The sequence below is a fragment of the Microcaecilia unicolor genome, chromosome 11 (assembly GCF_901765095.1).
Source record: "Microcaecilia unicolor chromosome 11, aMicUni1.1, whole genome shotgun sequence".
Lineage (NCBI taxonomy): Eukaryota > Metazoa > Chordata > Amphibia > Gymnophiona > Siphonopidae > Microcaecilia > Microcaecilia unicolor.
Genome location: NC_044041.1, coordinates 201,377,797 through 201,392,990, shown reverse-complemented (window position 1 = coordinate 201,392,990; position 15,194 = coordinate 201,377,797). Strand labels below are relative to the sequence as shown.

The 15,194-nt window shown below is 47.0% G+C and overlaps 1 pseudogene; it reads right to left on the bottom strand.

Moving 5' to 3' along the window:
- Positions 1-4,631: 4,631 nt before the first annotated feature.
- LOC115481260 lies at positions 4,632-4,683 on the bottom strand (annotated as a pseudogene).
- Positions 4,684-15,194: the final 10,511 nt, after the last annotated feature.

The window sequence follows — 15,194 nt, the reverse complement described above, 5'->3', positions numbered from 1 at the left end:
CATTTTCAAGAAAGAAAAATGTCTAACTTCCCCCCCCCCCCCCCCAAAAAAAAAAAATACTGTTTTGAATAACTGTTTTGTGATTAGGACATTTTGTTTTTTGGTCCATTTAAAAAAAAAAAAAAAAAAACGTCCAAGTGCAAAACGCACAAAATCAAGCCATTGGGATGTAGGAGGAGCCAGCATTTTTAGTAGACTGGTCCCCAGACATTCCAGGAAAGCAATAGGGCACCCAGATACACATCACACCATTGCGTCCTTGTCTTGTGTGCTGAGCCCCCCAAAACCCACTACCCCCAACTGTACACCACTACCATAGCCCTTACAGGTGAAGGGGGCACCTATATGTGGGTACAGTGGGTTTCTGGTGAATTTTGGAGGACTCACATTTTCCTCCACAAGTGTAACAGGTAGGGGGAGGTAGGAGCCTGGGTCCACTTGTCTGCAGCGCACTGCACCCAACACTAGACTATTCCAGGGACCTGCATGCTGTTCTAATGGACCTGAGTATAACATCCGAGGCTGTCATAGAGACTGGCAAGTAATGTTTTTAATCACATTTTTGGGGGATGGGAGCAGTGGCGTTCCTAGGGGGGCTGACACCCGGGGCGGATTGCCGATGCACCCTACCCCCCGGGTGCAGCGCCGGTGAAAGGACACCCCCCTGCGAAAGAACCCCCACCCGGGTGCACGCCGCTGGGGGGGCGCCGTGCGCGCCTGTCCGTTGTTTGTTCCATGCTCCCTCTTCCCCGAACAGAGGGAGCATGGAACAAATGACAGACAGGCGCGCGTGACCACCCCCCCCCCCAGCGGCGTGCACCCGGGGCAGACCTCCCCCACCGCCCCCCCCCTAGGAACGCCACTGGATGGGAGGGGGTTAGTGGCTACTAGGGTAGTAAGGGGAGGTCACCCCTGATTTCCTCTAGTGGTCATCTGGTCATTTCTGTGCCTTATTGTTTATAAAAACAGGTCTAACTCAAAACATCTTAGTTTTAGTCCTGGACGTTTTTTTTTTCCCATTATGGCTGAAAAATGTCCTAATGTTAGGAAAGCCCAGATCCTGCTCTTAAACATCTAAAAATTGGTTTTGAAAATACCAATGTGGACATTTTTGTGAGAAAAACGTCCAAAAGCAGATTTATTGCACTTTTTGAACATTTTTCTCTTTTTTGAAAATGAGCTCCATAAAACTGTATGTTCTTAAAAACTGATATTTCAATTGTAAACTTTACAAAGTCGAACAGAATTGTAAAAGCAGTAAGAAAAAAAAATTGAGTTAACATTTCAGATGTATTCCCACAGAACACCCGAAAATCTAAAAAATGTAGGTTTAAAAATAATTTGCTTATGAACACAAAGCCAATGTAATTCTTTCAAATAACTAGAAACACTATCATACTTTCTTAAATGAAAAAATCAGCCGCATTGCTGTATTCTGTAAAAGTTGTAATTTAGCTAACAGCTTACTACTCAAACCAACATTGTCCATGTTAGATAAAACCATCATCTGGACCAACAGAAGAAAGTGTGACTTATGAAACAAGGTCTTATCAGCCTCAGCTGACGCAAATGGAAAAAAAAAGAATTTTTCCACACCTGATTGATCTGGGCTTCAAAAGTTATCGAATAGTCCAAGAAAACACCCCAGACCCATAGATTCTTTTTCCACTTCCATGTGCTGGTTACATCCATGAACTTATATGTTACAAACTGAAATGTCCAAACTATAAATAGTAGTATCTTACTAAAATCCTATTCCTAATCCGGAACTCTACATATTCATGTCTACGTGATTCTCTATGAGACGGAGGAAAATCCTCAACAGACTCCGTAACGTAGCTCTTGCTGTCATCATTTATTGATTTATTTATTTTTAGTACATTTATAGCCTACACTTTCCCACTGGAGTGGGCACAATGCGGCTTACAGGGTTACATAAGCTTACAACTCAATGAGGGTAATGATACAAATAGACAGAAAAACGGGTTGAGCATGAAGATAAAGGGTGCAAGACGAGGTTGATGCAGTTGGTGGTTAAACAGGTGTATTGTATTGTATTGTAACATTTATAACCCGCGCTTTCCCACTTGTCAGCAGGCTCAATGCGGCTTATAAAATGAATAAAACATCTAAACATCTACTATAATAAAACTCACCCTCAACGTTCTGAAGACAACGTTCTGAAGTCACTCAGTCACTCCCTGAAGGGTTCATGGATTCATGGTGGTGAAGCCACAACACTGACCATGTCTCTCTGCCCCGCCCTCGCATGACGGACCAATCAGAAAAAACACCCTCAACATTCTGAAACACAAAGGACCATCACAACACCGTTCCCAGGCAACACTAGGCAACGTAAGACGGACCAATCAGAGGAACCTACGTGACAATAAGGGAGGAGCATTCCCCAGCAGAATGGCTCATTATCTGTGCAGCACAGAGAGCACAGAACCACCGCTGGAACGAGAGAAGAATATTCCTGCTGTGGGTATGTGCAAAAATAGACCGGGGGGGGGGGGGGGGGGGGGAGAAATTTTTAAATGCCTAATGCCAGTACTGAAGAGTGCCAGAGGGCCCATAGCAAAGACTATATTTGGGATCGCTTGACATGGAGTCAGAGGAGCCGGAAAACAACGTGCCCGTCACCATCTGGGACGTGGGCGAACAGGACAAGCTGCGGCCTAGCTGGAAGGATTACCCGCAACCCAGCCAGCAGCAAACAGCTGGAGACTGGCTGCTAAACTAACAAAACAACCGCACACCGACGCACCACCTCCATCATTCGAAAGGCATCCACTCTTTCTTCAACAGAAATGCAAACTAATAATGCAAAACAAAGAATACCCGTTTTCTCACGCAGCTACAGGTAACTCCCCACCCCCTTCGCCAAAGCGGCCGTGCCCAACCATCCCCAGCCTCAGGCAAGCCGTCTCCCACCTCGGGGATTCCCCGAGCACCCGGAAAAAGACGGCGCAGCTTCCCGCAGCGCATGTTCCAGCATTCCCCTGCAGCCGGCCTGAAATGGACCGAACATACCGGATCACCACCCGATGGCCCGAGACCGTGCTCCTCTCCCTTCCGCCAACTTAAAACAACCATCCGCGTCCTCAGGCAAGCCGTCTCCCACCTCCAGGATGCCCAGAACCCCAGCCCAACGGAAAAAGACGGCACTGCTTCCCACAGCACATTTCTCTTCCAGTGTTCCCCTACAGCAGCCCTGAAATGGCCAAAAAATACCGACAGACCAAGAACGTGCTCCTCTACCTTCCGCCCATCTAAAACAACACTGCTGCCTCAGCACAACACACAAAAAAACACCCGGAAAAAACAATCCACCACTCAGCAAAGGCTGACCCCCCTACAACCACATTTACATTTCACCAACAGAAAGACCCCCCTCCACAAACCTCCTTGACAGACAAAATCACACACAAACAATACAACAGACACACACCCTCAAAGCCACACACCAATCCATCCCACTTTGCCAGCATAGCACAGCACATCCCCCAACCCCCCAAGCAAAAAAACAAAACAAAACAAAAAAAGACACACATCAACAACCTGCACACACACCCCACCCTCACACACTCACACACAAAATAACTCTGTGACACATACACACACACACACACACACACACACACAAAAAAACCACATGCTAGTGCCCGTTTCATTGGTTTCGGAAACGGGCCTTTTTTACTAGTAGTATATAAAGAGGTGAACAATAGTGTAGTCAATATGAAGAAGGTGAGGGCTGAATGCTATTGGTTGGATAAGCTTTCCCGCATAGGGTGTGGCGGGCGTCCATAAAAAGCGACAATAAAGGTTTGAAGTGTGGTTATGCCCCGGCCGACTTGGGACACATGTTTTGGAACTGTCCAGGGGTTCTGGAATTCTGCAAACAGATTTGTAACCATGTGCCGGGAGATTACCCTGGCACCGGAGGCCGTTGTTGTGGTTTGATAAGTTCCAACTTTCGAAACCCTCTCCAAGGGGGCTGAAACCATTTCTTGATAGGGAAAAAGGTCATTCTGAATTTGTGGATAGCCATGGATCACCCGTCCCTTTCGCGACGGGAGACTTGGCCTCAACCCAGGGGTGTGGCCTTCTGTCAGGCCTGGGCCCCGTTCTGGGAATCCCTGACGACAGTGGCACGGAGCAGAATTTTAAATTCTTAAAGAATGATATGGTATGGCACAGGAAGAGGGGTAAGGGGTGGGAGGAAGGGAGGGATGGGTAGAAGTGGTCCACACAAACAGCTGATTTCTTGCTGGTTGTAGTTGTTTTTATTGGTATTAACGAGCTGTTTGTGGTTTAGGAGTAGGTATGGTAAATGGGGTAGGGGTGAGGAGGGGGGGGGGTTGGGGGGAAAGGGGGAAAAATTGTGATGGACGGTTGTAATTATTTTGACATTGTCAACTGTTTCAGCTATTGAAAGTATTGAAATATTTCATTGTAAATGTTGCATATGTTTTGCTTCAATAAACAGATTGAAATATTTTTAAAAAATGGCAAAAACTCTCCTCTCTATACAGTCTCTTCCTTTAAGGATTACTGTCTTATTGTTAAATATTAAACCAGCAGTTATCTTGCCGTTGTATTCAATCTGCTGTCGCATTTAATATAAGGTCCCCGGATAGGGGACGTATCAGATATTAAACTGATAAGAACAGATACTACTCCGGGGACCTTATATTAAATGCGACAGCAGATTGAATACAACGGCAAGATAACTGCTGGTTTAATATTTAACAATAAGACAGTAATCCGTAAAGGAAGAGACTGTATAGAGACGAGAGGAGGTTTTTGCCATTTTTATTTTTATATTTCAATCTGTTTATTGGCTGTCTGCTGGATATGCGCAGAGAAGGAGAGGGAGGAGTCGAAGATGACTCCAAGGTTGCGGGCAGATGAGACGGGGAGGATGAGGGTGTTATCGACTGAGATAGAGAGTGGAGGGAGAGGAGAAGTGGGTTTGGGTGAAAAGACAATGAGCTCAGTCGGCCTAGTAGTTAGAGTAATGGACTAAGCACCAAAGAGGCCAGGGTTCCAATCCTGCTTCTGTCACTGCTGCTCCTTGCAGAGGCGTAGCCAAGGGTGGGCCCAGGCCCACCCAGTAGCAGCACACCTATGATGTGGCTGGCAGGGATCCCCAAGCCCCACCAGCCAAAAACTCCCAACAACTGTCCCTCCTGCATACTTTTTAAATAGCAGATCTTCGCCTGCAGTGAGCAGCAACTGATACATACTGCTCGCACCGGCCCCACAGCCTTCCCTCTGATGTATTCCCTCCTATGCGGAAACAGGAAGTTGCATCAGATGGAAGGCTGTGGGGCCAACATGAGCAGTGTGTATTCACAGCCAGATTTTTGTGAAAATCTGCTATTTAAAAAGTATGCAGGGGAGGGGGTATGTTTGAGAGACCATACGGCATGCAGGTGAGAAAGGAGAGACCAAATCACTTGTGGGACAAGCAGTGGCGTACCAAGGGCGGGGCGGTGGGGGTGGTCCGCCCCGGGTGCATGCTACTGGGGGGGTGCCACGCGCCTGTCGGCACTGCTGGTTCCCTGCTCCCTCTGCCCCGGAACAGGTTATTTCCTGAGAGCTGCGTGGCTACTCCCCGCAGGTAAAGATGCACCTGGTGGTGGTGGTATTGGTGGTGGGGGGTTGATGCGCCTGGGGGGGAGAAGTGCACATTGGCGATCCGCCCCGGGTGGCAGCCAACCTAGGATCATCACTGGGCACAAGGTGGAGTTCTTCTGCCCACCCATCTTGGCCCCAGGCCCACCCAAAATTGGGTGTCTGGCTACGCCCCTGGCTCCTTGTAACCCTGAGCAAGTCACTTCACTGTCCGTTGCCTAGAGTACAACTCAAGACTGTAAACCCACTTGGAAATATAATACCCGAATTGTAAGGTCACCTTGAGCTTGGACTTGGAAAAAGTGAGCACTGAAATGCAAATTATCTGCTTCTTTTCTCTGCATTCCTTTTTGGAGTCCGTGATGAAAATGTAAACAGTTGCATCACTGCACTTAAGAGAAGCTGCTCTCCTTCCTCTTCCCGCCTGATGTGGCAATGATTGCTCTTTTGTTGTGGTCAGCGTGCATGGATATCAGACCCTGGCTGCGCTTATATTACCATTCAGTTATATCATGCAGGGCTCTCTGTACTCTGTAGATAAGGCTGTATCAGTTCTGAGAGTTCTGGCCAGAAACATTTTGGACTGAAGAGGAAGTATGTTGGCAGATAAAAGGAAACAGTGGCAGAGAGTTTCCCCCATATCCCCCCCCCCCCCCAGCCGGATTTATGACTTGGCATTCTTCTGTAGAAACCACCATCACTTCTGAGGGCTCTGACAAGACCTCAGTGTGCTGCCTTCTACCTGAAGTTGTATTTGACCCTAGCCACGACCACTTGCCCACTTACAGTTTCTGTGTCCTTTAGTCTTGCCTGCCAAGTCCCCAAACCTGTGGGATTTTCCTACCCTGAGAACCAGTCCTCAGGAGGCTAAATACACCAGGAGACCAGGGTAGGAACTAAGGAGTGGGCCCAGTCAGTACCACGTGCCCTGAAGCTCCAGCTCAGTGATATCACTTAGTTTCCTCCAGGGAGCTCTGGGCAATTGACTCCCCCACCACAAAAGAGACCCCAGTGAAAGATCAGGTGTATTTAGCAGGAAGTACTAGGGGGTCAGATAATTATATGTAACACCACCTCCTCCTCCAACACCAACCTCTTCCTCTCCCAACATCAACCACCTCCTCCTCCAACACCAACCTCTGCCTCTCCCAACATCAGACACCTCCTCCCCAACACCAATCTTTTCTTCTCCCAACACCAACCAGCTCTTCCCCCAACACCAACCACCTTCTCCCCTAAGCCTTTGATGTCACCTCACAAACCTTTTCTTACCACCACCTTAAATGATTAGGGAATTAAGGTCTGTCTCAATTTGTTTTCCTGACAGGCTGCTCCAGTCTATCTTTTATCACATTATATCCCTGGACTTGTAATACTGATTTCAAAGATTCAAGCAGCACATTGAGAAACAGTGGGGCTGACTGCCAACCCAACTCACAGGAAGATAGAAAGAGGGACATAAGCCAGCAGGAAGAGACAACCCAGAATGGAGCCATGAGTAGGGAGAGATGGAAAGGAGATGGTGGGGGAAGAAAAGAATATGAAATGCTCTCCCATGTTCCCTCCCCCCATCCTTCCACATTTCCAGAGGTAGGGCATTAAAGACACAGCGGAGAAGTAGCTTAATGGTTAGAGTAGCAGGCTAAAACCCATAGCAGATGAAAAGTACAGAGGCTTTAGTAATACAAGTATTCCAGATGGCAAAGAACAGTATTACCAGAAATAAAATTTCTTTGGAAGATGTGATTCTTCATTAAAAACCCAACATGGCCATGTTTTGCCCTCGGGCTGCGTCAGGGATACAACGATACAGAAAATCCCAGTGTCAAACACAAGGTTATTTGAGCAGCGGCATACCAAGGGTGGGGAGATGGGTGTGGTCTGTCACGGGTGCACGCTTGCAGGGGGAGTACAAACTCCGTCGGTTCCCTGCTCCCTCTGTTACTTCCTGTTCCGAGGCAGAGGGATCAGGGAACCGGCGGAGCTGACACTTGCGCTGCTGCTCCAAGCACCCCAGGAGGTAAGAGCAATGCAGGAGGGGAGGGATTTGGAGGTGATGCACCAGTGGGTGGGGACGATGCTGCACCAGGGGGGATGATGACGCTGCATCTGGGGTGGAGGGGGTGCACAACGGCGATCCGCCCCGGGTGGCAACCGACCAGGAAACACCACTGTATTTGAGTTATAGAATTACAACAGCAATGTATAACTGCTCTCATAATATTCCTCGCATAGCACTACAGCATAAGTCAAACTGTTGTGTTCTATAACTCAAATAACTCCGTGTTTGGTACTGCGATTTGCACTATCATTGTACCTCTGACACAGCCTGAGGGCGAAACGTGGCCATGTTGGGTTTTTAATAAAGAATCACATCTTTATTTATTTATTTTATTGCATTTGTATCCCACATTCCCCCACCTACTTGCAGGCTCAATGTGGCTTACATAGATTTGTTGGCATTGTCATATCAGGATATCAGATACAGTTAGTAGTGTGTAGCGATCAAGAAGGGAAGAGGGAAGAAGGGAGGGGGGAGTGAATTGGATAGCTGTATAAGGTAAGCTTTCATAGTTGAGAGGGTTGGTGAGGTGAGTTAATGAGGTTGTGGGTGCTCATTGTAGGCCTTATTGAAGAGGAATCTTCCAAAGAAATGTTATTTTTGGAAAGATCCATGGAAGCCAATTCTGTTTCTCCCACTGATTCTCCTTTGAGCTTCCATTGCCTCAGGGAATATCCACTTGGACAGGAAAATAGCTTGTGTACCAGTTCGTAAACTCACCTTGGGCTCAGACATGACAAAAGGGAAAACAATAAAATCTCAAATCCAAAGATGTAGACCCTTAACAAAATGATTCACTGATCCTGTAATTTTGAGAAAATCAGGGAAATGAAATCAGAATCTTGCTTGTTCCTTCTGGTATCACTGATTCATAGAACGTAATTATCTCCCTGCATAGCAGCTGTTTCCCACATCGGGTTGGCAGGCATGTGGGAGTCCTGGGTTACAACATAGCTGAAGTGTGTAGCAATTCTGTTCACTTCCGAACCCTTTTGACACAACGTACTGTTTACTACTGAAAATCACAACCATTCTGGTAAACATGTTTGTCTTGTGCAACTTCAGTTTTTATCTTTAGGACTTTGGGCAAATCACTTAGCTCTTCATTGGCCCTCCAGGTTCAAAACTTCGATTGTGAGCCCACTAGGGACGTACAAAATACCTGCATATGATAAATGTAAACCTTGGCATGGCTTCATTCAATGATATGTGTAATTATATCACGGTATATAGGTCCATTCCATCTGACATAGGTGATTACATAAGTACATAAGCATCGCCATGCTGGGACAAACCAAAGGTCCATCGAGCCCAGCACCCTGTCACCGACGGCGGCCAAAAGAACAAGCGATTTGTCCCGCCCATCCTAGAAATACTGTATTATTCCCTCGTTCATTCAATAACATTCTATGGCTTTTTCCTCCAGGAAGTCGTCCAACCCTTTTTTGAAGTCCACTAAGTTAACCGCCTTAACCACCTTTTCCGGCAGCGAATTCCAGAGCTTAACTATGCGTTGAGTGAAGAAAAATTTCCTCCAATTCGTTTTAAATTTACCACACTGCAGCTTCATCGCATGCCCCCTTGTCCTAGTATTTTTGGAAAGCGTAAACAGACGCTCCACATCCACCCGTTCCATTCCACCCATTATCTTATAGACCTCTATCATATCTCCCCCTCGGCCGACTTTTCTGCTGATTACTGCTGAGAAGGGAGGAGGAGGGGGATAGAGAATAGGGGAAGGAGAAAATATCAGGTGGGTTTAGAGAGAGGGAAGATGTCAGAAGAGAGAAATAGAGGCTGGGGTCCCTGCAAATACCCTTCTGTGCCTGAACATAGCTATCAATGGAGACACATGAGCTAAATAACAAAACAAATTAATAAGGGAAGAAGTTGCTGCCTCTACTCTCACGGTTTTCCCATAATTACGAAGTTCAGGAAGTTGACTAATGTTTGTTCCGCAGATATTTAAAGTAAAATCAGACTCACATCTGTGTAAATGCTTCAGCAGGGTGACTTCCGCCCCCTTAATGACATATGTCAAGGTACCTCCTTTGTGTTCTCCTGATCTTCTGCTCCTCCTCTGCTTGGCACAGTTTTTTCCAGAACCGTGCACAAATTATGGCTCCCTTCTGTTGCTGAGGAGAGATTCTTCCTGCCAGTTTTCTCAAGGAATTGCCCTTCACCATGTCATCGCATTTATCATGGCTGGTTCAGGCATTTCCCTTCTCTTCTGGGGTCTCGAGATTTGTTTCAGTACATCCTACTGTGCATAATTTCTTTCTGGACCTTTAGTTGCACCTCGCCAGTGGTTGAAAGTAGAAGGGGCCAGGGCTAAATCTGTGGGGGCCCATGCCCCTGTGACCCCCACCTAGCTATTCCCCTGGTCAACATAGACCTTCAAACGCTGACCTGCAGCATTTAAATTTATGCCAGACTGTACCCGGATACCAGAACAGAATATTTGGATATAAGGTGGCCACTAGGACATACCCAGCTACTGTTGATACTCAGCACTTCTACCAGGAGAGTTATCCAGAATATTGAAGGGTCCTTTTACTAAGGTGTGCTGAAAAATGGCCTGCGCTATCGTAGGTGCGTGTAGAGAATGACACGGGGACAAAGTTTGTCTCTGTCCCTGCCCTGTCCTCATGGGTTCTGTCTCCGTCCCCACCCCATCCCCGCAGGTTCTGTCTCCGTCCCCGTCCCCGCAGGTTCTGTCTCCGTCCCCACCCCATCCCTGCAGGTTCTGTCTCCATCCCCGCCCCGTCCCGTCCCCACAGGCCCTGTCTCCATCCCCGCCCCGTCCATGCAGGCCCTGTCTCCGTCTCCGCCCCATCCCCGCAGGTTCTGTCTCCGTCCCCACCCCATCCCCGCAGGTTCTGTCTCCGTCCCCACCCCATCCCCGCAGGTTCTGTCTCCATCCCCGTCCTGTCCCCGCAGGCCCTGTCTCCATCCCCACCCTGTCCCCGCAGGTTCTGTCCCCATCCCCGCCCTGTCCCATCCCCGTGGGCTCTGTCCTCATCTGCAGAAGCCTTGAACACTTATGATTTTATATTTAAATCTTTTTATTAAAATATAAAAAGGAACAATATGCTGTGCAACTGTTGTGTATAAATTACAAATAGAGAACAATAATAACAATGAGCAGCTATAATAACCCTCCTTCCCACCACCACCCTCTACCCTTCCAACCTCAACAATAGGTGATTTCTACTACACCAAAGAATCCTAATTCACAATGTTAAAATGTCCAGGGGTATAAAATACAACCCGTTCCATATGCCCTAGAGGGGAAAAATATGCCCTATAAAGCACTGTTATGTTTTTTTAAATCTGTGGATAAATAAGAAATCATCAACTATCTCAGGATTCAATCTAGCTCTCCTGTCTTCCACAGTCCTTCCTGGAATAGAAGTTGTCTTCCTTGTCCCTTCCTTCCTTCTCACCTATTACTTCCCTCACCCGTAACTGTCTTGTCTGTCTGTATTACTTAGATTGTAAGCTCTTTTGAGCAGGGACTGTCTCTTTGTATCAGATGTTCAGCGCTGCGTGCGTCTGGTAGCGCTATACAAATGCTAATAATAAGATGTGCTGGTAAGCAGGATGTACAGGATCCCACCATGCAAATTTTGCTAGTTGTGGCCAGTATGTTTGCTTGTTTTTCCAAAAAAATCAAAATATCTTTGTAGGCATCACTTACACATAAATAACAGTCCAGTTCATTAACAGGCTTCAAAGTAGAAAATGACACGGGGGCAAAGTTTGTCTCCTGTCCCCGTCCCCACCCCGTCCCCGCGGGTCCTGTCCCCGCCTCGCCCCCACCAGCTCTGTCCCCGTCCCCATCCCTGCGGTTACTGTGGTTCCCCGTCCTCGTGTCATTCTCTAGGTGCGTATTTTGGACGCATGCAGATCCATTTTTCAGCGCGCCTGTAAAAAAAGGGCCTTCTTTTTTTTGGACCGAAAATGGACGTGTGGCAAAATGAAAATTGGTGCGCGTCCATTTTGAGCCCGAGACCTTACCGCCACCCATTCACTTAGCGGTAAGCAGTGGCATTTTCTTTCTTCAAATGTAATAAATAGAAATAAAACAAGGCAAAGGGAAATGGGACTTGATATACCGCCTTTCTGTGGTTTTTGCAACTACATTCAAAGTGGCTTATTTGTACCTGGGACAATGTAGGGGTTAAGTGACTTTGTCAGAGTCACAAGGAGCTGCAGTGGGAAGTAAACCCAGCTCCCCAGGATCAAAGTTCGCTGCACTAACTAGCAGGATACTCATTTTTGTTAGACTAAGTTAATAGATTTTTTTTTTTTTGTGAGCTTTCGAAGGCCACCCTTCTTCAGATCAGAAATTCAGAAATGAGCAAATGATGACATACATCAGAATATATCTGTGAAACATAAAAACATTTCAAAGACAGTCTCATGGGGAAGGTAGGGGAGGGTGGGGGGTGGGGGGTGAGAAACAAGGAGAGAAGGATTTCTTCAAAGAAGCAGCTGTTCGCAGGACCCAGAATGGCTTCAGGCTACAGTGGGTGGGTTGGGAAGGGAAGATGTTATTAATGGTGGTATTCTCTGGAGCTGCTCAGCTGAAGACATGCTAGATCAAACCTTTGTCAGGGACATAATAACCCAGAGAATGTCAGAAGGGCAAGCAAGGGCGGAGAAGGATTTAATTACCTGTTTGGCATTCAATGACATTGTATGGAGGAGAAGCAATCTCCCTTCCAGCTAATGTCCTTTTACATTGTTACGTGTTACAACCATCAAAACTCCTTCCCCGCTTCCATCTGGCTCTGGGCCTGTTCTTTACGGCCTTGTATTAAAGAGGCAGTGGCAGGAAGTACAACCAACATTTAAACAAGTCATTAATACCCCCCCCCCCCCCCCCGCTTGGTTTGTATTTCATGCACAAGGCGATATTAATGTTTAAAGATGATTTGAGAGTTTTCTCCTGCTTAGCTGTTCCCATCATTATGAATCAAAGTGAATCGGGGAGAAGGTGCTACTGAGCTGATGGTCATCAGAACTTTTCCTGTCCCCCATCTCTGGTCTTCTTTAATCTGAATTCAGCACAGACGGTTGAAAAGCGAGGAAAATCATGATAAACTAGTATAAAAAGTGGGCACCATTTTTCCCCGAGAGGGAACACTACACCGTAAAAAGGATCTGACACATTTGTAAATCGCTCAAATAAAATACAGACTGAAAATCCAAAAATGTCAAAAACTGTCTCTGAAGCCCCTCCCCCATTCCCAACACATACTCTTATGAAAAAGTTTCTCTCAAGAGGCATAAAAATTGGAGAAAACCTTTAATGGAGGAGGAGACCATTAGAGAAGGGCCTTGATCTAAGCCTGGAAAAGTGTGAGATAAATGCAAATTAATTAAGGGACCCTTTAGTAAAGGACGTTAAGCCCTAATGCATGGTGAGCACGCCAAAAAAGGGTTATTGCAAAACACTTTAAAGCTTTTGGTGGTAATTTATCTGGTTGTTCACACTAGTCACATGTTCTTTCTTTTTTTTGGGTGGGGAATGGCATCCCAGCATTATCCAGTTACTCTAGGATTCTACATAGTGCGCCTCGAGTTCTGCGCGGTTCTGCATATTGATCTAGGCATATTCTATAACTACACATGTAGATTAATTGTTTTAACAGGCTGTTAAGCATTGTTAACAGCTCTTAACAAGCACTAATTGGCACAAATTAGAATTTACACGCGTACATTGCTAAGCGTATTCTGTAATATACTGCGCCTAAATTGTAATGTGCACAGGCAAAAAGAAATGGGAAATCTGTGGGCATTCCAAACAGACGCGTAGCCAGACCTCGGCGGGAGGGGGGGTCCAGAGCCCAAGGTGGGGGGGACACATTTTAGCCCACCTCCCCCAGCCACCGACCCCACCCCCGCAAGGTACCTTTGCTGGAGGGAGTCCCGAACCCCCGGCAGCTTTAGTCTTCTTCAGCGCCAGTCTCCGGCATGTTCGCTGATCTGTGCTTTGAGTCCTGACGTCCTGCACATTCGTTGGGAACCCCCGCCAGCAAAGGCACCTTGCGGCGGCAGCGGGTTGAAAGTGGCGGGGGAGGGTCAGCAGGGGGGGGGGTTCGAAAGTAGAGGGGACCAGGAGTAAATCTGCGGGGGCCCATGCCCCCGCCTACCTATGCCCCCTGGTTCCAAAATCTATGCTCATTGTTATAAAATATGGATCAGTGCGTATAAATTTACGTCCAGAGATTCACACCAGCTTTTTACTGCTGTAAATGGACGTGCGTAGATTTGGTTTCATGAACTAACACCTAAGTGCATTCTAAATACCGCGTGTAGATTTACGTGTGGCATTTAGAGTATGCTTAGGCGTAATTGCCTAACTCACGTTAATTTTAGGCGCCGTCGAATATAGAATCGGACCCTTAGCGTGTTCTGATTAGTGCATGCTGACTGGATGACACAGATTTCCGCTCCCGCATTTATTTACTTGCAGGTCCCACATACTAATGGAAAAATTGGTACGGGACTTGCAAAAAAACAAAACAAAAATAAAAAAATGACAAAATCCCTCCAAAATCCTTAAAATACTGTCGCCTTAAATATGGGCTTAGTGCATGGGGTAATAAAGAGATCTGGAGGTAGGACAATGATGGAAGGTGGAAATGGGGAAACTGGTATTTCCTGGATACTAGCTGGAGGTTCTGCTACTCTCTGTGCCCAGAGATGTCATGTGCAACTTTCTTTAAATTAGTCGCCTTACTTTCTAACTCCTCTTACTCTCTTACCTATCTATATGTTCCATCTTTGCATTACCCTTCACTATCAAATATAATGTTCTATTACGTATTGTGTTGACATTGTAAGTAGTATACTATCCTGCTTATTTTCGAAGGAGATCGCCGGCCATCTTCGACACAAGTCGGGAGATGGCCGGCGATCTCCTGAACCCGGCCAAATCGGTATAATCGAAAGCCGATTTTGGCCGGCGGCAACTACTTTCCGTCGCGGAGCCAGCAAAACTTCAAGGGGACGTTTCGGTAGGGTAGCGAAGGCGGGACGGGGCATGGTTACAAGATGGCCGGCTTCGCCCGATAATGGGAAAAAGAAAGCCGGCCCTGACGAGCATTTCGCAGACTTCACTTGGTCTATTTATTTTTAGGACAAAGTCTCAAAAAAGTGCCCCAACTGACCAGATGACCACTGAAGGGAATCGGGGATCACCTCCCCTTACTCCCCCAGTGGTCACCAACCCCCCTCCCACCCCAAAAAATAACCTTTTTTTTTGCCAGCCTCTATGCCAGCCTCAAATGTCATACCCAGCTCCCTGACAGCAGTATGCAGGTCCCTGGAGCAGTATTTAGTGGGTGCTGTGCACTTCAGGCAGGTGGTCCCAGGCCCATCCCCCCCTACCTGTTACACTTGTGGTGGTAAATGTTGAGCCCTCCAAAACCCACTGAACCCACTTGTAGGTGCCCCCCTTCACCCCTTAGGGCTATGG